The sequence below is a fragment of the Camelus bactrianus genome, chromosome 24 (genome assembly GCF_048773025.1).
Source record: "Camelus bactrianus isolate YW-2024 breed Bactrian camel chromosome 24, ASM4877302v1, whole genome shotgun sequence".
Taxonomy (NCBI): domain Eukaryota; kingdom Metazoa; phylum Chordata; class Mammalia; order Artiodactyla; family Camelidae; genus Camelus; species Camelus bactrianus.
Genome location: NC_133562.1, coordinates 3,102,968 through 3,129,534, shown reverse-complemented (window position 1 = coordinate 3,129,534; position 26,567 = coordinate 3,102,968). Strand labels below are relative to the sequence as shown.

At 43.7% G+C, this 26,567-nt stretch overlaps 1 protein-coding gene and 1 long non-coding RNA gene across 3 annotated transcripts in view; one reads left to right on the top strand and one right to left on the bottom strand.

Annotated features, from left to right (window-relative positions):
• The window catches only part of PTPRM (protein tyrosine phosphatase receptor type M), a 605,027-nt gene that overhangs the window by 44,767 nt on the left and 533,693 nt on the right, over positions 1 to 26,567 (top strand). The gene's annotated exons all lie outside the window — the stretch shown is intronic.
• On the bottom strand, positions 24,352 to 25,848 carry LOC141574941 (uncharacterized). The gene is made up of 2 exons (XR_012502086.1): positions 25,589 to 25,848; positions 24,352 to 25,291 (listed from the first exon to the last, which is right to left on the bottom strand). It is a non-coding gene; the product is annotated as an uncharacterized LOC141574941 (long non-coding RNA).

Here is a 26,567-nt window from a genome sequence, read left to right as displayed (position 1 = left end):
AATGAACTTAACCATAAAACAGAAACAGACTGGCAGACATAGTAAACAAACTTACGGTTACCCGGGGGAAAAGGAGTGGGAAGGGATAAACTGGGAGTTCGAGATTTGCAGATACAAACTACTATATATAAAACAGATAAACAACAAGTTTCTTCTGTATAGCACAGGGAACTGTATTCAATATCCTGCAGTAACCTATAATGAAAAAGAATATGAAAACCAATGTATGTATGTATATGTATGATTGAAACATTATGCTATATACCAGAAATTGATGAAACATTGCAAACTGGTGATACTTTAAAAAAAAATCAAACATCACTGCCAAAATTTAAAAAAAAAAGGAGAAGAAAAGGCTCTGTCATTAAGAAGCTTCTCTTCGATTCACTTACTTCCTTAATAGGACCAGTTGAAGCCCACCATTGCCAGCACCACCAGCACAACCAGGCTAGAGAGAAGATGTAATGGTCCTTTGGTGGTTTCAAGGCAGGCGTTCTGCGGGGGGACATCTGTGGTTTGTGGCTTCAGGAGGGACAGCTGGATTTCACGGGGGAAGGTGGGAAAGGGGTGGCTTGTGCTCAGGGCGGGAGCGGGGACCGGGGAGTTTCCTGCGGTGTATCCATCTGTGGAATGGGTGTGTTTCTCGTGTCCTGTTGGGTAGAGTAGGTTGAGAACAGAGTTGGCTGTTGTTTGAAACATGAGCCCAAACAGAGCCACACAGGTTTCTTCATTGAAGAGGGAGATTGGGACAGTTTGGGGAATATCCTAGGTGGACTCAGCCCTGGAGCCTCTTGCGTGGCTGGTGACCTTCGGGGCACACTCAGGAATGTTCTGGATGACAGAGTACTGGGTGCCTGCTGCTGGCTGGGCTGGTGGGCGCCTGTGCTGAGGGCGTGCGGGTGTGGAATGTGCCCTGGGGCCCCTTCTAATGTCCCATCAGCACTTTGATGAAACGGAGTTGGACCTGGCCCAGAGGTCACTTTGGTACTTACTTCTTGCCACTCAGGGAAGGTGAGCCTTGGTGGGAGTGATGTCTCCTCCTGACCCCAGGGGCCATTGTGCCACATCGGAGGTGGCTACAGAGGCGCAGAAGGTCTTCACCTGGGTCAGAGATCTGGGGTCTGGGCAGCAGGAGCAGGAGGGAGGACTGCCCATTCTCCCTTCCCTCCTTCCTGGTGCTCGGGGTGGACCCTTCCTCCCTTCTGGTAAGGGGACTCCTTTAGAGATGCTGCCTGGGTTTCAGACATGCAGAGGAAGGCCCTACTGCAAACATCAGATTTCTGGAGACTTGACCCAGACCCACAAAGCCTTGGGGATTGTTTGCTGATTTCTTTTGGTCTAGGTTCTGGGGCTCGGAAGGGCTGTATGCCCAGCAGAGCTTTGGTCCGCTCTCTGGGTACCAGCACGGCAGGGATGAGCAGCAGCTCCAGTGCCTCCCTTCCTCTTTGGCCCGTCCTCCTTCCTCCAGTCCTGGGCCGCCTGCCCAGAGGGGCGCCTCTAGAGCCCCAGCCAGTGGGCTTGTCCCTGGTCTCCTCCCATTTCCCTTCCTGCCCTTTTCCCGGGAGGGAGCTGCCCGTGGCTTCCGGGGCCGGGATTGACTGCAGGCCTCTGCAGACCCGCCCCTCCGTTCTCACATGGCCACAAGGACCCCAGCGTCTCTTCCTGGTCTGGCCTGCTTTCCTGGCCGATGTCCTGGATGTGGTTTCTTAATATTTCCACGTCTGAGAGGCTGTGCTAGACCCTGGATGGTCACCATCAGCACCTCTTTGATCAGAAGTGCAGAGAGGGAGGTTCCGTATTTACACAAAAAGCAAAAGGGAATTTAAAATATTATGTTTGAGTAGATGCCTTGAAAGTGGAGTTTACAGCTGGAAAGGGCCTCTGGCATGTTTGGAAGCCCCCCATACCATGTCAGTGGATGCGTGGGGATCTCGATTCTGACAGCAGGGTCTTTAAGGCAATTTTATAGTTTTAAGGTGAGTTTGGAAAGGAAAAGTTGGGAACTTTTTTTTTTTTTCCTTTTAAGTGGAGGGACTGGGGATTGAACCCAGGACCTCGTGCATGCTAAGCACACACACTACTACTGAGCTATACCCCCCTCTCAGAAAGTTGGGAGCTTGAAGCAAGGGGACAGACATTTTTATTCGTAGGTTGAATAATCAAAGTCCTCCTCAAGTTTAAAGTCCTTGCTTAAATATCACCTCCTCTCTGAAGCCTCCCCGGATTCTCCCTGAGTGGCACTGTTACCCAGATACCGCCCTGCTGATGATTCTCTGGTGCCCAGAATGTATGTCTGTTACACGTTGCAGACCTCACTGTTGTGTGAGGGACTTTCTCCTCTGCTAAGCTGTAAGCTCTTTGAAGGCGTAACTTCCTATTTTCCATTCTGTTTCCCTGGCGCAACAATACATACTCAATAAAGATCTATCAAACTGAGTCGAAATATATCAGATAGCATTTCTCTTTCTATTTATGGGGGAAAAATGTTTTCCTGAGTAAATTTAGAAGTATTTGTTTAAATGAATAAGCTGAAAGCTTAATTAAGAAGCTTAATCTCAGAGAGGGTTTGCATCAAGCTTAAACACTGGGTGTGTAATACATGTCCATTGCCCTGTAAGCCTTTCGTGAGAGGAGGTCACCGTTAACCTCGTGAGTTTGTGTGGTGGAATGTCTGGGCAGTGGGAGGTTCCGGAATGCTGCAGGGCTGAATAAATTGTGCATGCTTCTGGTTTCAATTTGGTTTACCTACTCTTGTTCGGGAAGATCTGGAATGCTGCCCTGGACTTTCGGTTCTGTGTGAATTGGCTCTGAGGAGGAGGTAAAGGAGTGCTCCAAGTCGCTGTTGGAATTCTGAGCTTCAGGGATTAGGATCCTGAGAAGTCAGTGGACTGGAATCTGTCCTCTGAAATGATGCCATTGAGTCTGACTTGCTGATGACAGGCCTGTGCTGTAAATCTTCTTCCACTGTTCATAAAACCTGTTTTATTTTCACATACAACTTGCTAATAAATACAGCTCAAAACCCTGAAACAAACGAACAAACAAACAAACAAAAAACCAAAACAAAACCCACAACATTTTTCTGGAAGTGATTGCTTAAGAGTTCATATAGCATAGACAGTTGAATAAAACATTACGCTAAAGAAGCTGTCTTTCCCTCCATGAGGGAAATGAGGTGGGGTAACAAGCTTAAATAAATAAAGGTGTCACCGTCAAGCACATTTTCTGCTTCTAGCTTTCCCTTCCTTCTTCTCATTACCTTCACTTCTGGTTTTCTGATTTATTAGTTATTCCACTAGAATGGTGCATTTTCAAAGTCTATTTTTCACCCTCACTTTCACTCTGAACACACGTTGGAACTTCTGTTTACTGTACTAGTAACATTGGCTTCTTTCTAGGATGTAGCATGTGGGCAGAGTGAACCCACTGGCTTAGTATTGTGGCTGGAGGGCTGGTGTAGTTTTTCTTTTGATGATACTTCTCAGGCTCTCATACCTGAAAACAGGTCCTTTTCACTGGCTCCTGCCAGGCTCAGACCTTCCCCCTTTCTCTCCTGGGGAGCACATTGGACAGCAGAGTCAGCAGGCAGGGTGGGCTAGTGGGAGAAGGCACACTTCCCAGCAGAAAGGTCAGTTCTCCTGGACACGGAGCACATGATAGGAATACTGATAGTCATACCTTCCTCCCTTCAGAAGCTCACTGCCCTTCTTAGATATTTCAGTTTGGTCGAATGTTCAAATGAACTTGTCAGATTGAAGTGGGTTAAAGAGAGAAGGGTTTCCACGTGTGGTAAATTAGCAGGGAAAACCAGATTAGGATTAAAAATGTATATCTTGAGGGCATTATGCTAAGTGAAATAAGTCAGACAGAGAAAGACAAATACTATATGATATCACTTATATGTGGAATCTAAAAAAATACAACAAAGTAGGAATATAACATAAAAGCAGACTCACAGATATAGAGAACAAACTAGTGGTTACCAGTGGGAGGGGCGGGACAATATAGGGGATGGGGGAGTGGGAGGTGCAAACTACTGGGTGTAAACTAGGCTCAAGGGTGTATTGTACGACACGAGAATACAGCCAATATTCTGTAATAACTGTAAATGGAAAATAACCTTTAAAACTGTATAAAAATAAAAAATTAACTAAAAAGTTGAATCTTTTAATCCATTAAAAAAAATATATATATATATTTTGAGTAATGAGGGGAACTGATCAAACAGGAGGCTTTTGTAGTTAGAATATTACTGAGAACAATCTCAAGATTTTTTTTACTAGAGTGCTTCTGAATCTTTTGGTCAGGAATTAAGAAAGCACTCACTTCATATTTTCACTGCCCATAACAGTAAGAAGCTAGAAAATTCTCTTCTGTGGTAAAATACTATGTTGTTAGGAACAAACCCAATATATAATGCTGAGAAAAAGAAAGGAAATTTATGATCTATATTTGATTGTTGACCTACAGAATGCCTGTATGTAACAAAAAGAAAGAAAGAAACCTAAAAGTAAATGTTCTGACATGATTTGAAATTGCTCCCTTTTCAAGTCAATGTGTGTGGACATATAGAGGATATCCTCCAGCTGTGAGTCAGCCTATAGGGTGTACCCTAATCAAAGCCATACCAGTCAAGAAAAGAAGATGTATATTTGGGGAAAATAAGGTCCCAGAGTCATAGGAAGTACAATGGCTCTTTAGTTTAGGGAGATTGTCACAGGATAGGGTATTACTAGAATAGATAGTGTGTTATTATTGTTTTTTAAGTTAAGATCTCATTAGGTACCAACTGTTTTTTACTCCATATTTAATGGAGTTTAATTTTAAAAAGCCTCTCCTATAAATGGCCAGCAGCAGAAACCGCTTTTATGGAGAAAGGCACCTGAGTAGCATCTTCAGTAGTTAGAGAAGACCTTGGTTAGCAAGTGTGTAAAGAGAAGTCATATTCATAAGATTTGGGAACATAACTTGGGGTGTTCACCATTGGTGGTTCACTTGATAATCTTGCTCCAAGGTTTTCCAAGAAGGAGCTAGTGTCTTGATAACTGACATGTGTTGGCGGGTCATGGTCATGGTTGGGGAAGTATTGGAGATTGTAAGGCTGCTGAAAACCATTGCATTAATGTCCTGGTTTTCCAAATTGTCCTCTAGTGAAACAGATGGCCTGCCCCAACCCTGGTTGGTTCTCAGAAGTTGTACAAGCACCTGCGTTCTAAAGGCTCAAAACAAAGCAGAACAAAAAACCTTGAGAGAAAAAATTCCCGAAGAAATCCTAAACCCTGTATCTACTGTCTTTGAAAACCAAATAATATTAGAACTTCAGTTCTGCAACATCTTTCTTTATTCTTCTTTTCATAGTTGGGGGTAACCTTTGATTTGAGTTTAAACCTCAACGTTTGATGTCAGCTTAAAAAAAAAAAAGAACACAAAAAACCCTGGAATGGTTATTTTGAATCACCTTAAGAAAAAAACAAAACTCACCAAAAGCATCATTATGATCAGACTTCCCCCCTGTGACATTTAGGATGTATGTGGCACAAAATACAGGCGCTGCTAACCAGTTCCCTAGCCCTTGTTAAGCTTTTTCCATTCTGCAGAGGCAACAACTCTGAAATACAGAAGTGATTGCATTAAATCCTTGGCTGGCAATTTTGTGTGGGATTGGGTATTGAAATGCAGCAAAGCAAATAATGAAGGCATATGTTTACCTATAATTCTTTTTACCTTGGGAGAAGGATTAAATAGGAGCAGTTTGGTTGTTGTCAAATTCTTAACAGTTGCTTTCAAGCATGAAACAGTCCCTGGGCTCTCGGAGGATTTACTTAGCGGTTTGAATAGAGAGGTCTTTACTGCTAATGGAACCGAGATGGCAGGCTTAAGCAATGGGGTGCTTTATAGCCTCTTTACCCACTTGAGAAGATGGAACATCAAATAGCTGAAACCATCCCGGTCTCCATTGGTGTTTAGGAAGTTGTGCAAAATTGATGAATAAATAATTCAGGGTTGTAGAGATGTCTGGATGCCAGAAGTGTCGAGAGTATCTAAAAGCTCGATTCACCCAAGGTTTCGTTCTGCGAGAAATCTGGGAGCGTCTCCTTGAGCTCGGCCCCGGGGAACATTTACAGACGATGACATTTTCTATGAAAGAAAGAATTTTCACTTGGGATTGACTGAGCTTTGTAAAGAAATATTTCACTGGGGACTCCAGTCCTGGAAAAGTGTTATTCATAAAAACAAGAATATTTTATTTTCAGTACAGATGGTTGGCAGTTACTTTTGTGTGTAGGCAGGGGCGTGTGTTTAAAATACAGCGTAATGATGATTGTGCAGAGTCTTAAGTAACCATTGAAGCTCTGTGCTAGTTAATGGTTAGGCTTTCAGGAAACACCTGTTGATGAGATGGGAGGGAAGGAGTCACAGTTTGATGGTAGCTGGTTGAAGCTTCCTCTTCATACTGTAGTCAGTCTGTTTGGGATCATGGTGGAGACATTTCTGGAATGTGGTTTCTGATGAGGAGGTGGGAAAGCAGGTGCTGGGGACCAACGAGATGGATGCATGAGTCTTCACAAACATCCTAACTCTCCTTCTTGGCACAGAGCAGGCCTACCTGCTTTTGTTGTTCCATGTCCATTTGAACATCCGTGGCCATGTGACTTGCTTTGGTCAGTTAAATGTCACTTCTGGGCAGAAGCACTGAGGGCCAGTGTGAGGCTCACCGCATCCTCTGCCACAGCAAACTGCAGTATTTTGGCCCTGGGCCAGGAGGACTTGGAAAGCGCTCCAGCCGCCCTGCAGCGTGGGGTATGCATGAGAAGTGACGTATTCCTGGATATTTTGTGACTGTTACTGTAGTTTCACTTGGCCTACCCTGACTGGTGTAAGCCTTGGGGTCCTAGGTTTTTCCTGAGAAAGAGAAATGTGCCCAAGAAGCCCTTTGGTGTTTCTCTACCTGGGACAGAGCAGAGGAATTCCTGTGCTGACCTGGCCAGTCCGAGGTCACACAGCTGATAATTGGTGAACTGGGATTTCAACCCAGCCACTAGAATCCTTGCCCTAAAGAACTTTAATTTGATTGTTAAATGAAGAAGAGAGGGGTATTCTTGAATTTTTATGGGTCATACTTGGACCTCATTTTCTGAAGCATGTAGTTTACAGGTCTTTTTTGGTTTAAGACTCCTCAAATGTGTGCTGTGTGTATGTGTTATTGCTTTATCCTCTGAGCTTCCAACCACCTATACTCCCCCACGTCTCTTTTATGATGGAAGGGGTCAGGGCTCTCATGTGAGAGGAATTGATATTGGGCTCCCTGTGGTCTACACTTGGTTCCTTGTGGTTCATGCTGGGCTCCCTGTGGTCTGTGCTGGTTTCCCTAATTTATCGGTTTTGTCCTTTCACAAGGAGCTGTTTCTGCAGCTATTTTCTGCAGGATGAAAACAGTTTGAGGCAAAGACCCCTAGTGAACTTGGGACCATGCCTGAGATTTGTTAGTCTTGGTGAGGTGCTGTCAGATGGACCCTTGAGGAGCACAAATGCAGCTGAAACAGGCCTGGATGACACGTCCGCTATGGGCCACACTGTTGGGCCCCAGATCATAGGGTGATTATGGAGAGACCGGCCCCAAGGTGGGCTGCCAGCCCTCCTGCTGGTGTGGGAGTGGTCAGTGAGCTGGGACAGGAACAAAGAATCGGCCACTGACATCAGCTGCAATGCTGAGTAGGACAGGAGGCTGGTGGCTGGGAAGGCGGCAGGGATGTGAGGCTCCCGGGAGAAGCTGGACCCTTTTAATCTGAGAGTTGAGAGTTAGATGCTTGGCTTGGCCTGGCTTTGTGTATGTGTGTCTGTGATGAGGGAGAGAAAGGACACAAAAATGGGGTCATGGAAACAAGCCAAAGTTTGGCCAAGTTCTCCTCTGAATCCACAATCCCTCCAAGAGATTTTTCTAGGCATAAGGGGAAAAATCATTTTCTGAACTTTGCATTCTTGATTTTTCTGTGATTCTGGGCAGTCACTTGTATAACATTTTAATTTCTAAATCCTTTGTATGTGAGACTTGCTTTCTTTAAGTGCTATTTAAATTTTTGGAAATGATCATTTTTCTATTTTCCTTTTTTGTTGTAAGGTCATTTCTTCTTGGGGCAATATTTTACAATTTAATTACTTAAAAATGGTTTTGCTTCTAGTGTAAATCTCACTTTTATTTGGAAAAAGTATATTTGTTCATTGTCAGAAATTGCTTTGTGTTTTTAACCCTTTTTCTGGTTATGTGAGTCCTATATCGTCAGAGGAAAACCCAGAAACTACCACAAAATATCAAAAAAAAAACCCCTAAAGAACAAAAAAACACCCAAACAAAAGCATAATCCAATTACTCAGTGGAGCACTATTAACAATTTTTAAAATTTTCCCCAGGTTTCTGTGTATGTTTATATGCATCATCCATGTGGATTTCTACGCAAAAGAGGGCATATGTCACGTATGTTATTTTTATAGCTTGCTTTTCTTCAGTGACCATGATCGTCATTATTGTCCAGGCTGAGAAATAATACCGGAGAATGTGATTTTTAGTAGCTGCATCTGACTTTAATACTGTTCCGTAGTTTATCTAGTCTTACTCTTTGCAGTGTTGACCGTTGGGTTGGTAGGAAGACTTTTACTACGTAAGATGCCACGTTGAATGTCTTCATTTCCATATGAGCTGAGAAGGCCTAGGGTAATAAAAATAACTCCTATTTCTAAGCTCCTTCCACATGACAGGCACTGGACCTGCTATGTACCTGAGAAGAGCCCAGTGAGGAGCCTGGCATTGTCCCCCCACCAAGAAACAGCAATCTGGTGCCTGTGGTTGCTGGCTGTGGTGCTGGGCTGTGAACCCAGGACTTCCGGCTCCAGCCCCAGCTCTTCCCTGCCCCCAGCTACAGCGCAGGCCTGCACAGGGAGCAGGAAGCCAAGTGATGACAGAAGGACTGCTGAAAATCGTCTGGGAAAAGCTATCACGATTAAACAGAAATCTGCCCAGGCTGGTGGGTCCGAAACGGGATCAGACGTGAATGTATGGGAAACTATCAAACCCCAGCTTCTGGCATTTTGGATTAAAAAGAGACCTGGAGTGATTTGCCTAAGGCCACACCGCTGATGCTCTGTAACTGCCAGGGGACCCCAGCCGTGTGGAGGCCCCCCCCCCGTGTTCTTTCCTTCCCCTGTACTGGACTCTGCAGGCCTACTGAGGCATGAAGGACTAGGGTCCCAATTCTCCATTCATAAGGGGCACAGAGTCCATCTGTACAGGGACTTCTTTCCATGTTACCTAGTTTGAAGTCAGTGTCTTAACAAAATACAAGGGTGGTCTTACTGTAGACTGGCTAGATTTGAACCCCAGCTCCACCTCTCTCCTAGCTGTGTGGCCTTGGCAAGTTATTTCAGTTCTTTGTGCCTCAGTTTCCTCTTCCATAAAATGGAGACAAGAATAGTATCAGCCACATGGGGTCGTGAAGACGACACCAGGGACAGGTCGTGGCGTGTCTCAAGCCCCATGTGCTGTGTGTGTGGCCGCTGTCTGAGGACCCAGGCAAGATGCCTTTGTCAGTTCTCTCCTTCAGCTGGGATCTTCAGGGACTTTGAAGAAATCTTTTTTTTTTTTTCCTCTAACAAAATTTACAGAAGCTCTACAAGAGGTTGAAAGATACCAATAGCTGTCATGGAGGGTATTTGTTTAAGGAGAGTAACAAGATAGAAGTGTTTGGGGAAAAGAAGCTTTTAGAAGACTAAGAAGACTTCCAGTTCAAAGATTTTTTTAAAGCGCGTTCTAGGCTGTCATCTCAAATACATTTCCTTTGTTTTCCGATATGAAAGTTGTTGGGGAAAAAAACACAACAAAACAACCCAGTCGTGTATCAGTAAGTCAGAGATTTCCAGCTTTCCTGGCTTGGTTTCACCTGCTCGTTTTCCAGCTCTTATACCGAATGCAAATAGATGTTTTTAAAAGTCTACTTTCCCACACGATTTGATTCAGTTTGCTGTTTGTGGCTTAAAAATGAAGAAGGAGTGTGGCCTAATCCTGGCCTGATGGTAGAATTATACTGCAAGGTAAGAGAATAGAAAGTGAAGCTTTCGTTACAATTCCCCCATGCTGTCTTGCATGGAAACGTGCGGCCACAGCAGGGGGCTTGAGGCTCTTCCAGGTGCTTATTCTGTCTTTGTCTGTCACCAGTGACGTGGCGGTGAGACCAATGATGGTGGTCGGTGTGCGACATTGGCAGTCACGGGCCCCTAGAATGGGCCGCCCCCATGCCTCCTGGCTTCATTCTTCTGTACGAGAGAGGGAGAGGGTCCTTCTTCCTGTGAAGGCTGAGTGAGATGGAGGGAGGACTTCCGTGATCCCTCACCTTTTCCTTTTCCTCTGGTCATGTTGTTCACCTGGGAAAGAGGGGCTGTGTGGACCGATCATCAGAACTTAATTCTCCACGTCAGGACTGTGTTCTAGGTTGTTTTTTTCTTTCTCTTTTTCTTTTCTTTCTTTTCTTCCTCTTTTTAAATTGAAGTATGTCAGGTTACAATGTTGGGTCAATGTCCGGTATACAGCATAATGTTTCAGTCATACATGTACAATCATATATTCATTTTCATATTCTTTTTCATTATAGGTTACTACAAGATGCTGAATATAGCTCCCTGTGCTTGGGTTTGCTTTTAAACTGGGTTATTTTCTTATACTATCCAAGCGGGTGATGTGACCGATAGTATGAAAGGGCGTCCCCTCTGGGAGACTGGCACTTGCTTTGGAAAAGACTGTCCCCTCCTGCCCCACCTCTAAAAGCGCGTAATAATCTTTACACCTTGTCAGGGTCCACATAGTCTAGGCCTGATGTACAGGGTTTATGCAGCAAGAAAATTTTCTGTCTCACAGTCTCCCATGTAGGGACCTAAAAAGTGCTGTCAGAGACTTTAGCTGGCAACCAGATCAGCGTGTGGGAGGGGGTACATTGTGGAGAATGGATGCACACCCCCATCCCCGTGACAAAGCTGGTGGCTTCCTGAACGTGAGAGCCTTCTGGTCATGAACTGTGGTGTGGACATTCGTGCCTTTGCTCGGGGTCTGAGCCCGACCTGGCCTCCTCCAGGTCCCACTCCAGGTTGCTGGGGTTACAGCGGTGAGGTTTTGGACCTGCTTTGATGCTTTGTCCAGTCACAACCCCCACTGGTAATTCCTGGTACTTGACTGCCTCTCCCTTGGACGCCAGGCTCCGTCCGGCCTCCCCACCCTGTGCAGGCAGCTTAGTGTCCTCCCTCTGTGAAGAGAAGTCCTGGTACCCTCTGTTCTGGTGGCTCTGAGATGACTCACACTGCACTCAGGGTGGAATTAGGATTCCTTCCAGAATCTGTCGTCTCCATCCCTCGCTGTTTCTACCACCTCCTGACCCCACCGACCTGCACGGTCACCCACTCTGTCCTCGCTCTAAGCAGGGGTTTTCCCTTTTCCATTTTTTTTGGCCACGAAACATCATAGTCATTTGGAGCCTCCAGACCTTGGCCTTTCCCTTGTCAGAGTCACACCTCCCTCCCCACCCCCTACCTCTGGTGGAGGGCCTGGGTAAGCCCCGAAGCTAGACAGGGAAGTGGTTCACTCTTCACTGGAATCGGTCTTGTGTCCTGTCCTTGGCCCGCTGGCCATCCTGTCCTTGGCCTCCTGGCCATCCTGCCCTTGGGGTCCCAGCCCCTGAGAGTCGGATCCTGTCTGCCCAGTGCAGGCCCCTCCCAGTACACACACATCTGGTGGGTGAAGGTCTTTATCCTAGTGTTTCAGGGCTGGACTCCAGGCCTTGGGGGACTGTGGGAGGGAGCCTTTGGGATGCAGAATGCCCAGGGGCCTGTGCTGATGCTCAGTTCATTCCAGCAGGTGTTAGGAAGCACCTGCTCCCTGTTGGGCCTGTGCTTGGTCCTAAGGGCAGATGAGGATGAGGCCCCAGAGGCGCTAGCATCCCCATGTGTGGGCTGGGCTTACCTTAGGTGCCATTGGAAATGTTCCTGATGGGTTTTTGTAGTAGGGAGTAGAATTGAACTTTAACCCAGCTATTTTCCCTCTCAAAGGAGCAGCGAGGAGACCAACAGGACAGCTTAGTGAGCACACAGGTTGGGCTGAAAGCCGTGCTAAAGTTCCGTTTATCCCAAATAAGAGGCCCTGTGTACGTGGAAATCCTGGTGTGGGCAGCTCCCCTGACTTCCCTATTTGAAAACAAAAAAGCCAACTTACTTTTTTCTAAGAGGATTGATAGAATTTTTAAATGGCCATATGGCAAATATACCAAATATATTTAGTATGTATTTCAATAGAAATATAAAAAGTACATACGTTAGGATACATGGTCCAAGGGCCACTAGTAGGTTTCTGTACGCCAGGCTGGATTTTTTAAAGTATCTGAAGCATTCACTATTTTTTCACTTTACCATCAAAATATTAAAATAATTCAGAAACAAAAAATGTTAAGTCATTTAATGATTCTGCTTAAAATTAATGCAGCTGATTTGATGTATGTCTGTTATTTCCAGTGTACTACTGTTGCACAGTAGTCATTATCTCTGAAGTGAAAGTTGAAAAAGATAACACAGCTGTCTATCTTTCATAGCACTGCAAACACGGTACAAAACCTTGATTCTAAATCAGACATGTCTTCTTCCATTTTATGTAAAAGAATAACAAATTTAAATCATAGTGTGATCGGCCAGAACCATTAGTTGGCATCTTAAGAGTCATTTAAAGAATGTGCTTTAATTTAAGCCAAAAGGAACACTCAATTAGAATTCATTTCCATCTTACTTCTGTTGTTTTTTTGGATGTATTCAAAGTGAAAAATTTTCCTATTTTAAATTCTGGCTTTGTCTGACTGTTCGTAATTCCACTGCTCCACAAATCATCGCCTGCCCGACCCCGTGTCAGGCGCTGTTGGAGATGCTAGCAGCGGTTAAACAGGGCTGACAAACGCTCTGCCTTCAGGGAGTCCCCATTCTGTGTATGTCCACCTCTGTGTGCCAGGAGCCAGGCTGCGTACTGTCTGTGCATGAGTTGTTTTAATCCTCGTATCAGTCCAGAGAGGAAAGCACTGTTACTGTTTCAGTTTGACGGACAAGGGTACGGAGACTTGATGCATTTTTGCCATCTCAAGCCTTGCAGGGGACAGGCTGGATTTCCAGGCCGTCTCTGTGTGCCCTGGTTTGGTGACATCTGTGCAGTGGGAGAGGCCTTCTGAACCACTAGGTTAGCTTCAGTGAGGAGCTGGCCTGGACCACTTAAATTTGGCCTTAGCAGCTGTGCTTAAAAAGGATGCCGGACAGTGAACTCTGGGGAGTGGTGACGTGTCAGTGCAGGTCATCGGTCATGGCAGCCCCGTCGCCCTGGTGGGGGTGTTGGTCATGGGGGAGCCTGTCCGGGTGTGGGGGTCGGGAGAGCTCGGTACCTTTCCCTCTATTTGGCTGTGAACCTAAAACTGCTCTGAAAACGGAAAGTCTTTTTAACAAAATGGTGGCAGACATGTAGAAGCAGCCTCAGAGGAAAGCCATCAGGATGGTGGAGGTGCCAGCCGTATCCTAGGAGGGGGATTTTCAGGAATTATTGAACTTCTTGTTGAATTATTGAATTACTGATCCATGGGTAGAAGGTTCTGGAAGGTGGGTTCCAGGTCAGTATAAGGAAGAGCTGTCTCACCTGCCCTCGGGAGGGATGGAGCACCTCATTAATCAAGGTCCTGGGCTGTGGTTGTGGTCAGGACTGAGGTCTAGATGGATAACCGTTTATGTCAGAGTCGCTGGCCACTTGTTGGGAGGATGATTTCTGGCTGCCCTGAGATGTTTTGAGTCATTAGGTTTAGGTAGGGGCCGGTCCTCTGAATTTTCAGTTGGCATCATAGATGTCCCTTTGTGGGGGAGGGAGGGAGTGGTGGTGTAGCAGAGGACACAGAGGTAGAAAGGGTAGTGGGGTGGTTACGCAGGGAGGGAGAATCAGGGCGGAGGTCACGGCATTCAGTCATGGAGAGAACCCTGGAGGAGACCCCAGGCTGTGGAAGTGTTCTGAGTGTAGGGAATTTGAGGTGTGGAGGCAGCCACGCTGAGCTGACTCATGTGAGCTCAGCAGAGGTGGGATGGTGGCGGAGCCAAGTGGGGAGCCCGGCAAGCCTCAGAAGAGGACCAGGGATGAGGGCAGACATGCCCATGTCGGTGCCTGGTGGGGGCGGAGTACTGGGGAAGAGGGAGTGGTTAAGACCGGAGGAGAGATGAGGGCGGAGGAGGATGGCCTGGGGTGGCAGGGGCTCCTGGGACAGCCCTGAGGTGCCGGTGGAGCTGCAGGGTGCTGGAGGGGCCCGGAGCACAGAGGAGTCTCCTGAGAAATTGGGTCACAGAGAGGTGCTGAGAAGTAGGGCAGTTGCTTGGAGGGGATGTGGAAGGAAGGTTTGAAAACAGTTTAAAAAAATGGGATAGACTTTTGGCCTATTTGCTGATTTATTTTAGAATTGGGAGCGAGGGAATTAAAGGGGAAAAAATGGGAGTAATGCTTTTAAAGTTTCATCTTTGTTCCTTTAAAATGTTTTGTCTCATGAACTTGGAAGAAATCTTTTAAGAAGGTGATGGATTTCCGTTGCCAGTCTCTTACACAGGCATGCCCTGGTGAAGGGGCTTGTTTGAGACCACAGCTTTGTTCTTGTCTCCTAGAGAGAAGATGAACACATCCTGCGTACCAGTTTCTGCCGCCTTATCCAAGACGGAGAGGGTGCTGTACAGAAGAAATAAAAAAAAAATCTATTTTATATATAGTAGTTAATATTTGCAAATCTCGAACTCCCAGTTTATCCCTTACCACCCTCTCCCCCCTGATAACCATATGTTTGTTTATTATGTCTGTGAATCTGTTTCTGTTTGTAGGTAAGTTCATTAGTGTCTTCTTTTTTCTTTTTCTTTTTAGATTCCACAATATCTTGTAGTAAGCTATAATGAAAAAGCATATGAAAACAAATATATATATGCATATATGTGACTGAAACACTGTGCTGTACACAGAAATTGATACATTGTAACTGACTGTACTTCAATTTAAAAAATAAATTAAAAAAAAAAAGATTAAAAAGGGGGGAGTTGTTCCCATGCATAGTGTGGTATTAACATGTGCCCATGTGGTGGTTTTCTACCTGGAGCCTGAGATCAGCTCACTCTGCGTGCCCTGTGAAAGTGAGACCCCACGTCCAGGATCTGATTTTCCTCTTTAATTGAATGTCACGTTAAATTCCAGACCCTCGGGGACAACCATGCAGAACCATTTTCCCCGCATCCTGACTTGTTTTCCTAGCCTATAAATCTATGTCCTGTTTCATTTAAAACAGATGTACGTATCTAATTAAGAAGGTTTTTAAAGTCATGAGATTACCAAGTAATCTTGAATCCAATCCTCTGGAATTGTTAACCAAATCACCCAATATCTTTAAGCTCAAAGAGTCCTTTCAGCTTTAAATGGAAACTGAATCCCACTGAGAAAATATTACCCAGTCTCATCAAAACCCGAGTTTATTTCCTTCTTCGTTTCTCCTTCTCCTTTCTTAAATAATCAGTAAGCTTGCTTTTCTACAGCAGTGATTCTCGACTTCAGGGGCTGTGATGAGATATGTTTCTTCCCGTTAACTTGGCTGTAATAACACATCTGTACTCATAACGACGGGGAGTTAAGTGACACGGGGCTGACTTTGTAGCTTTCTAATACACCAGGGGATTCACTGGGGCATGCCTGAGGATGGTGGAGTCCAGTTTGGAAAGTAGATGACCGTCTGGAGATACAGAACTATTTCCTACGTGGGTGGCAGATGGGTGGTTTCCCTAACACTGCCCCATCTCCGGGGTCTGGGCTTTTCCTGGCCATTGTTTTAATGCCATATGTCCATCAGGGGTGAGGCAGTAACACTGGCCATGGGCCTTAATGAATTTTCCCCCCAGCTTTATAATTGACAAATAAAAAATTGTGTATATTTAAAGGAGACACATACAGGTACATTTGGTATATATATACATTGTGAAATAATTAACCACAGGCAAGCTAATTATAACACCCCGTCACTTCACGTAATTACATTTATTGATGTATTTATTGTGGTGAGAACATTTAAGACCTACTGTCTTAGCAGACCTCAAGTGTACAATACAGTATTGTTAACCATAGCCCTCATGCTGGACATAGATTCCCCAGAGCTGAAAGTTTGTACCTTTTGGCCGTTATCTCCCCATTTTCCACACCTGCCCACCCCTTACCCCCGTTCCCACCCAGCCCCTGGAAACCACCATTCTACTCTTTGCTTCTAGGAGTTCGACTGTTTTAGATTCCATATGTAATTGAGAGCATGAAGTATTCGTCTTTCTGTGCCTGGCTTATCTTCCTTCACATCATGCCCTCCAGGTCCGGACATTCTTAACATTTTATTGTCAGTATATCCTGGGCTGATACATTGCACTCACTCAAGTTAAACAAGGTCGTGAGGTGCAGGTGGGTAAAAACCCAAATGTGAAATGCTGGTGCATCAGTTTACAATGAGAATGTGACATAATATTCTGTGATGGGCACTTGGTACCCAGATCTAAACAGTCTACTGAGATGCCAAGTTAGAAGGCTGTGTGGGCATGGTGTCAGCAGAGGGGATGATGTTGATGGCCAGCTATCACCCAGCTGTTTGGCTAGTGTATCCATCCCTATCATAGTGACACACTTAGGGGAAGAACCAGACCGGGACATTTTCTGAATCAGTGGCTGTGCCAGTTTTCTAGCAGTGGTCTATTAGATACTTTATATGCAAAGACAGGAAGTGATATCCTCAGTTTATGGATGAGGAAAAGGAGGCTCAGAGAGGTTGTACATTGGCCTGAAACTTACACAGAGAATGAAGGTTGGAATTAGAATTGGATCTCATGTTTAATTCTACAGGCTGTGTTTCTCCTCACTGTGCTGCATTGTTAAGATTTGGGTGGCCCAGAGGTCTTCAGTGGCACGAGTCATCTCCAAGAAACCTCAGCACACAATGGCCTTTCCAGAAGCAGAGCATCTGGGTTCATTTTGCTGAAGCTTTTTCTAAACCAGGGCAGCTTTAAAAAGGACCCCTGGCTGCCACTGGGGGCCACATCTGCTCTACTCAGGCATGTATAAAATTCTAGCCATCAGTCATGCCTGGAGTCTGGATGAAGTAAATGTTATGGGTGGTACATGATCTAAGGCAATTTATCTGGATTCAGGGATGGTATTTTGGAAGGAGTGTTAGAGAAGAAATGACGAAGGGGAGTTTTTTTTTTTTTTTAATTGAAGTATGGTTGATTTACAATGTTGTGTTAGTTTTATGGGGTACAGCATAGTGATTCAGTTATACATACATATATATATATTCCTTTTCATTATAGGTCATTACAAAGTATTGAATATGGTTCCTTATATGTGGGATCTAAAAGAAAAGAAGAAAGGGAATTTAATGGTTTCTCACCAAAGCTCTGTGTTGTTTACTGTTGGAATTAGCATGACTGATGAGGACCGTACTCTGAAAAGCTGTGAAAATGTCTAGAAAAATTCACGATTGCCTCGGTGCCCTAAATAGTCTTATGTCAGCAATTAGCATGAACAGCCTTTCTTTAATCCATCCGATTTCTGATGCCGCACATCCTAAAGCAGGAGATAACGGAGAATCCTTGGGATTAGCCCGGGATGCGCCACACTACAATGTGTCATCAGCAGTGGGGTTGAGACAGCGGTACTTCTCTCAGAGCAGCAGTGCCTTCCCTGTCTCCATCCAAACTGGGAAGTCAGAGAACCCAGGCACCTTACTAAGCAGTTGTCTACATCATGAAGTTTTCCACTTTTTGGAGGCAAGTGGGGTTTTTAGTTGTGTTAATAAGACCTTTTTGTAAAGACTGCATTCCTGGAAAGCAGACGATCGCTGCTAAATTCACAGGGGTTCAAAGTGTGAATCGTTCCTGGCTGAAACTTCCTCTCTGTGTGTTCCTGGAACATGCAGTCTCTCTGAGCAGTGGTTTCCTGGTGCGAGCTCTTGCTTGGATTCATCTTGGGTTGATGATTCAAGGATTCTGTGTCAGGATCGCTCAGCAACTATCCACATCTTCTCTGGTTTCTTCAGGTCCCCAGATGCCTCCCCTCCCTTGTTGTTGACATTCTGCCTCGCCTTCTGTTTAGTAACTTCCCCATTTGGGCGCCTCTCTCCCCTCCACTTCCCTCCACTCAGAATTCCTCCTGTTGGCCCCTGTTGGTTCCTGCATCTCAGGCCTTATTGAGGCTGAATGGAGAGGGTGAGGGCACTGGAGTTTGACAGGCGTAGTTTCAGATCTAACAGGCTTCAGACAGTGTCATGGCCGGGAGACCAGGCACTGCTCACCTGGAACCCCTGATGCTCCCGTCCTCTCCAAATGCTCTCCTGCATCTCTCCCCGTCTCGTTCAGTGACAGTACCTTTTGTCTGGTCCTCAGGCCAATAAACTGGGCCTCATCCTTGCTTCCTGTTTCTCTCACACCCACCAGCAACCTGTTTGCAAATCCTGTGAATTCCACTTTCAGAATATTTCTAACCACCTTTCCTACCATCATGCAAGACTTTGTTGGTGAGATTCTTCTCCAGGGTTCATGTGTTCCTAACCGGGCCTCCTGCTTCCCACATTGCCCCACCATGGTCCACTTATCATTCCAAAGTGGGACTCAATCATGGAACCATCAGTGGCTCCCCATTTCACTCTGTGAGATGCAGAATCCTGGTCACAGCCCCCACGTGCTGAGTGATCTGCGCCCCACACTTCTCTGATTTCATCTCCTCCTGCTCCTCCCTTAACCCCCTCTCCCATCCCAGGCCCTGCTCTCCTTCGCACAGCCTCACTCCTCGGAGCCTGTCCGCACTGCTTGCCTGCCTAGAATCCACGACCCAGTCTCCCTCCTGGCTCTTCTCAGTTCCTTCAGCTCAGATGTTACCCCAGATGAAAATCCTTCCCCTTGTACTATTCATCAGAATACCATTTTTTAGTTGCTTATCTCCTCCACGAGGATGTTCTCAATAAAGAACAGGGTTTTTCCCCATTTTGTCCACTGCTACCTCCATCCCCTGTGCCCCCCTCTCTCCTGTCTCCCCTCTCCAGTTTGAGAAGTACAGACCTATAAGGTCCAAACTCCTCACCGTGGCATTCGGTCTTCTTTGCAACACCCAGGTCCCCATTTAATTTGGTCAGTTACAGCGAGAGCCCCGGCTGCACCTGAGCGTTTACCCGACTCCAGGTTTGCTTTGGCTGAGTCTTGGTTCCCATGACTGTGAAGGTCTCTTCTCATTATTTTTGCTTGTCCGAGTCCTTATCTTTAATGCCCAGCTCGATGGCCACCCACAGAAAAATGTGTCGGGCTCCTCCCGGTGAAAATGCACCCCTCTCTCCCCTGAAGTGTGCTACCACTTGTGTTGCATCCATCCCGTGCATCACATTCGGCCTTGTGGAACTTCTTAGCACTGTTCTCCATATTATCCTTGGAAACTCCTTGATGATGGATTTATTTTCATTTCATGTTTGAGTCTTGTATCCTGGCTTGGCACCTTGTGTGCTGTGTTGACCCAACTTCCTGATAGAAACAGTTCTGAGTTCATATTTCAGATGATCTCTATTAGTGTGAAAACTGGATAAATTATTTACTTGAACAAGAAATGACATGTGTATAATAAATTAGAATGTGTTATTTTCCTATTAAATATCTTAGGATCATAAACAATGAGTTATTAATGTACCACACCAGCATCTATTTTATTTCATTTTTTTGTGTTCGAAATATAAAAACCAAACTAAGTTGTCTTATTATTGGTCCTAATCGGGTATTTTTAGGATTTCAGGGAAAGTGAGTATTTTTTCTTACAAAGAAACCACTAATTTAAAAAAAAAACTTTAAAGATTCGCATGGTGCCCTCTAAAATGTTGGCATCCATCTATTTGGAATACATGTTCCAAATGCATTTGAAATGAATAATCCATGTATGTTAGATTTTTAAATATTTTTATAAAAGTATAAGAAGTAGAAAACATGGACTTCCATTCATTGTTAAATCAACATTTATTTTATATTCCTGGATTTGAAGTTTTTCTGATTTGAATGGCTAAGGCAATTTTATAATGCTGGGTCCAAATCTCAATTTCTTCTTAGCTTTCCTCACACCAGATAGAGGTACCTCCTGATTTAATGCTCTAATATTTTGCACAAAGTGCTTATTAGCACAGCACCGTCTGCTTAACAGGTAGTGAGTGCTCTGTAAATGTTAGCTCTTATTATTCATTAAGAAGTGACCTTCCCTTTTCAGACTCTTTCTTGGCTGAGCATTCATCACATATAGCCTTATGTTATATGTATTTTTATATGTCTCTTCTAGCTAACTCTAAGATTGTAGAGAATTTTGTACATTGTAAAGGATTAGTACATAATTTATCCATTAAATAAATAATGACCTTGTGAACATTCTTTTAAAATGTAAGTAGCTTTGATTATTTGATGTTCCATGACACTGAGCCCAAACATGGTGGGAACGCCCGAGTGCAGGCAAGTTAATTCCTTAATGATCCCAGAAAAGCCACTGGAGACGGAAGGAGCCCCTGGGGACTAACCAGGAGTCACCTCTGCCTGGCTGTGGCCTCCTCACTGCGACAGTTCTGCTAAATTACCAGGGGATGCGTTACAGTGTTAAAAGACCTCCAAGGCGCCATCAGACTTGCAGGATGCCCACTTCAACTGGATTTGAGAGCGTTACCCATTTGGTTAAGATCAGTTGCTCAGTTTATTTCTGGGGAACGACTCATTTGGATTCCATTTGTTTGGGAAAGGTAGGAGCGGAAACCGTGCGGCAGACAGTGGCTTCTGTTTTCAGACTGTGTGGTCACACAGGAGGAAGGGGACCTTTCTAAAAGCTTGTACTTGGGTGCCTCACATTTAAGATAAGAACAGTTGATCTTTCAGAGCTGAGATCTGGCCTGTAACCTGTTCTTTTTTGTATACTCATTGACCATTGCAGGACTTGGAATTCAGTTAGGCATTCACGGCCTCCTTGGGGACTGGCTGGAGGACAGACTAGAGGAGACAGTGTCGCAGGTAGTGTTCCAGGCTGGCTCTCCTGTTGGAGATGGTTCCATTTGAGGACTCATTTGGTCCTCCCAAGGCTCTCTGTTTTGCCTGAAGGGTAAAATATTTTCAGATCAAAAATGGGATTGATCATTACATTACATTAATTGTATTACACCATTTACTTTCAAGTAAGACCAGTCTTATCTGTCATGATATTATTAATTTTATTCATTCTCTTAATGATTCAAACATACAGCGTCTCTCAGAATTGTAAGTCAGTCTTCTGGGCAGTGGTGGGGTTAACACATACGCAAGATACCTGTATCTTCTGAGTGGCTTACAGCCCAGCAGAAGACAGGATCTACCCGGATCACTGTCAGTGCAGGATGGGAGGCTGGTTACCTGTTGAGATACTTTGTGGGGAGAGGGGGGAGTTTTATGTACAGCTGAAGAAATCCGAAGGCCTTCAGAGAAGAAGTTGCATTTTGAACAAGGCTTAGAAGGAAACTTTGGATCTCAAGAAGTGAATTAGATGGGAGATTCAGAGTGTGGACATGATAGTAAGAGAATGCATTAGGCATGGTCGTTAGTAATTGTATGTTCTGAAAAGTGTCAGACTTTTCAGAATTAAAAAAATAAGTCAATTATTCATACATGTGTATGTATCTGAGTATAATGATGTATTTTGTCCAGTTTAAGATAAATTTGATTTTTCCCTCTTTTGGTGCAGGACATATTTCAGAATAAACTGTGTTGGTCGGGTTTTGTTTTTTGTTTTTTTTCTTTTTGGTTCTTTTATGGTTTGGTTTCTTTTAAGTATTCAGATTCTTCATAATCAAAGTTCAGAATCAAAGAAAAGGAAATGTCACATGTTGTGATGTCCTTTGAAGTTGTGTTGGGCAGTGTCCCTGGCAGAGGTAAGGGAGTCACCGTTTCCTCCATGATGAGGACACGCCATGTCTTTCTCACTGGCATTGTTGCCACCTCGTTCATTTGCTCACTCATTTAAAAAAATCTTTATTAGGCACCTACTGTGTGCTCCAGGCACTGTCAAGTGTCTTTAACCTGTGCATGCGTGCCTTATGTTTTATATTCTCTTCCTTTCTCCTACTCCATTAACATTTCTTTGGGGAACATGGTAGGTTCTTAAAAATCATCAAATGAGTGCATATTGAAAAATCTCAGAAGGGAATTAGGGCACTGATGAGCAAGACGGGCTTGTTGAAAATGCCATCACTGCTTTGGACTAGAGGACAAATATTAAGCGCTGTGTTTCACAAAGGCTCATTAGAACAGAATGGATTGACTTCTTTTGAAACTTTCTGGATGCTTTATGTTACTTTAAGAGAGAATCCCACAGATGCATCAGCTCAGTGTTCAGAAACTTAATTTTGTGTTTTTACTAACCTTACCACCTACTGGGGTTTTGATAATAATTTAACCTTGAAGGACTTTTCTTGGCTTTTGCCAGAAAAGCAGGTATTTTAAGTTCTTTCTGCATTTAGTAACACTAAACTTTCCTGAGCCTGGTTCTGCTCTTCCCTGATTTGAAGGTGAGCCAAAGACCATTCAGTCTACCAAACAGAAAACTAAAGGTTGGTTAGATAAACCTTGAGGGTATGTGTCGCCTCTGCCCTGCTCTGTGCGCCGGGTCAGTCCTGTTTCCTGAAGAGACCAAGCCAAGCCAGATTAGAGAAGGAGGCCCAAAATAAAATGTCTGATAAAGAGCATTGTGTGTATAAGAGGAAACTCTTTGGGAAGACAGAAATTGAAGGTTACTAGTTTGACTTTCTGTGATTAATCTAGTTGGTTTCATTTTAAAATTTATGCTTCTTAATGTTTTCATCTAGGACTCAGGTTTTTGGAAATGGGGAAGGGCAGTGTATGAGTACAATTACAGTTTCAAATTCTGTTATAAAGAGAACCATCCATGTTCTTGCCTGCCCTGTGTTGTATACACTTCTCAGTGGCTTTTCCTTTCCTAAACATTGGTCTAATGGCATGTGCTTGCAGGCTTCCACCTTTGTGTCTGAATGATTTGAAGTTCATTTTCATTGGTTGAGAATGTGATGTAGACTGTCTTCTGAGGCAAAGTCATGAAGGACTACATGACTGTATTAACTTATTTAAATTAGTATTACAGGCTTAAGGCATTTGCTATTTGAGTATTATTTTGTTGATTCCTATGTTAATTTTAGATTTATTAACAGATATGCTTAAGTCTGACAATTACTCATTTTTTTTCTCAATTCAGCAATTATTTATAGAGTCCAAAATGCAGATACCTTTCTTAGGGTCTTTTAGAAAGTGATTTTCTGTGGATTTAATCACTTGGTGCAAGAGATAGTTCATTAATAACACTTCTAAATTTAATTAAATATTACTAACTATTGAATTACTTCATAGGCAGTCATCTTTACAAACTCTTTTCTCACAGTGGAAAAGTTGACCTTCTTAAGTAAACCTAAGCATACTTGTTTCTCTAAAGCTGTGATATTTTTACCTTGTAAGATTTTTGTTTTCTAGGTGATGCATTTAAACTAGGTATCTCATTTCCACTTTTAAAGCTTTTTTTTTTTTTTTTTTTCTGATTTGATTGGCTTGTACTGTTCTAAATGCCGTTACTTCTTACGGTTGTTGAGCTAGCAGATACTGTCTTTATGTTGTGAGGCATGCAGTTTCTGGCTGTTCCCATTGACTGATTCCCTTTGAGCGAATCAAGTGTCTTTAGATTTCTTGTCCAGGTAGAATTGCTTGAACACTTAGCCAGAGAATGTTCCGCACCATTAAAAGTGGATTAGTAATGTAGGAAACAGCCTTGTTATCATGCTTTATTTTACTTGTACGTGGATATAAGTTCCTAAATCATTCAAAAGAAGTGTATGGTGAAGGCTTTTCCACATAATTTATTGGGTGGGAATAGTCGGGGTAGAGGTGGGTCTACAGTTAAAGGTGAGTGGTGGAATGAGAGAATAGTTGGTAGTGATGGATACTGACCTAAGGAAGGAAAATGATACTTAAAATAAGTTTCCTGTATCTTCAAAGGTCAAACGTGTTATATACCTTATACTTTATCATATTAGCATTTGGAGTCTCTTTTCTGCACTGGAACAGATAAGAAAGTTTAAAACACAAAACTTGCTGCAGAAAGCAGCTTTTCCCAAGTGTCCAATTGAAGGAATTAGTTAATTACAGATATCTATACCATTCCAAATTATCTGATAGTTTCAAAATTTGAAACAAATGATTATATAGAAGGCATCTTAGAGATTATTTTATTGGGAGCAATTTTGTGATAATGAGGAAAACTGAGGTCCAAGGAAGTTTACTTTTCACAGGTGGATATTTTCCTTTGCAAGCAACAGAATCTCCAGTTGAAACTAGTGTGAGCAAATTTTTTGAAAAAGGTGTTGATGAATGAGGCTGGGTAGTCTAGGAGGAGATTTGGAGCTCAACAGTATTTCCAGGGCTCGCTGCTGCCTCTCTTGGTACAGCTGTTCCATCAGTGTTCCTACCAGACTCTCCTGTGGTGACACAGGGAAATTCCAGGGTGATAATTAATTGTGCATCTTCTTGGTGTTTCCTACACCAGGCTTCTGAGATGAGCTTAACTTCTAGTAGTAGTGGTGGTTTTGAGCCTGTTCCAGATTAGCCGTCCCAGTAAGAGAGGAGAGCAGCTTCCTCCTCTATTATAGGTGTGTTTAAATTACCTGGAAATAACCGGATTTTCTTCCCTTGGGTCTTCTGCAGATCTCCTAGACAACACTGTGGCTAGGGGGATGTGTGTCATAATTTTAGTGTGTCCCCATTCCTGAGGATGTGAGGGGGCAGGACACATGATGCCAGTGGGACTCTAGCCACCTGGACAGGAAGAAGCAGGTCTCTGAGAAAGGAAGCAAACCCCCAGCAGAGTGATACCCTTGCTGGTGGAGTCTAGCCTTCTGACTTTAAGCCAGTGTCACTTCCATCAAAGCTGTGATACACTGTAGAAAGGGTGGCTACAGCAGGAGGGTGCCCAGCTCTGCATGGAGAAGAACATTGTCTAGTTCTCACTCGGGGCACCCAGAGTTTGAGTTCCAGATCCTTGACTTGAAGCCAGCAAAAGCTTGCAGTTAACAGTCTTTTGGAGGTTAGGGCTTTCATAAAACAAATTCAGTGTCAGTGATGTGATAAGCATAGACCAGAATAAAGAGTGAATCTGTTAAAAAAAAAAAAAAAGTTAAAGGTGGCTTTTTTTTTTTTTTAATGAGAGTGTAAATAACTCCCGAGAGCACGTAAACTGTGATCTTTTGAACAGGCAGGTCGTTGCCCCGGGAGAGCAAGCCTTTCCCTCCCAGAGCCCACCTGGCCCCGGCCACCCTGGGGGCTGCTGGTCCCCGCCCTTTCATGGGACACATCCTCACGGCCCCTTCCCACCCACGCTGTGCGGCTCCATAGACTTTCTGTTATCTTCACAACCACTTTCCCTTTCAGTAGATGTTCCCATTTCTCTTACCAGATGTTAAGTTCCCCAGACACAGGGCCATCTTGAGTTTTTCTCTCTTCCTCATTTCTCCAAGGATAGTGCTGAGTGTGAAGTAGGAGTTTCATAAATATTTATTGTGTTTCTTATTTGATTTGCTATCAGAAGCATCTTTTATAGTCAAGGGCATGTGGTAGGCTTACTTATATTTAACTGATTCTTCAATTCCTTAGTCATATAAAAGTTCCTATGTTATTAACCCACAAGGAAGTACGGATGACTAAGGAGAGAGGTTACACAAAGTGTAATTCATAAATAGGTTACCTAACCAGTAGCCTTAGTGTCTTTTTATATTAAATACTGAAGGAATGTGTGTTTATATATGTGTGCGTATTTAAATTTACATTTGATTTTTCCTAATTGTTCTTGGTAGTTGTCATACCTGTGATCAGAAATATGCCATAGTGTCAGGAAGGAGAGGAATAGACAAGAGCAGGCTTAGTTAATCCCAAAACTGCATAACTTATCAAGATAGGATTGCTATCACATAACAAGAGGATGTTTACGTTCCCCCACTCAAGAGGTACATACTTTTCAAATAGTCATAACAAATGCATATACTTCCATCACACCCCGTGGAAAACCAGAGGGATGGTGTGAATCCTGAGAAGAGGATAATTACACAAGTCTGTATTTGTGTATCAGATGGGTAACTATAATCACTAAATTTTCCTACAGGATTTCGTATGATACTGAGAACATAGTGGTTAATCAAAGATAGTTTTAAAATGGAAAACTGTATATTTATATATTTTAATTAGACATTAATTTGCTAGGATCAGAGAACAGGGCAGTGAAAAAAATAGGTGAAACTTTTATAGAATTTTTACTCTGGGTCTCAAACTGTGTTCTGTGCTCTTTCTAATGAATCTCCCCTCCCATTCATGGGACAAGTATTATTTGCAATAATAATACTATTATTTGCAATATGATTATTAGTGCAAATAATACT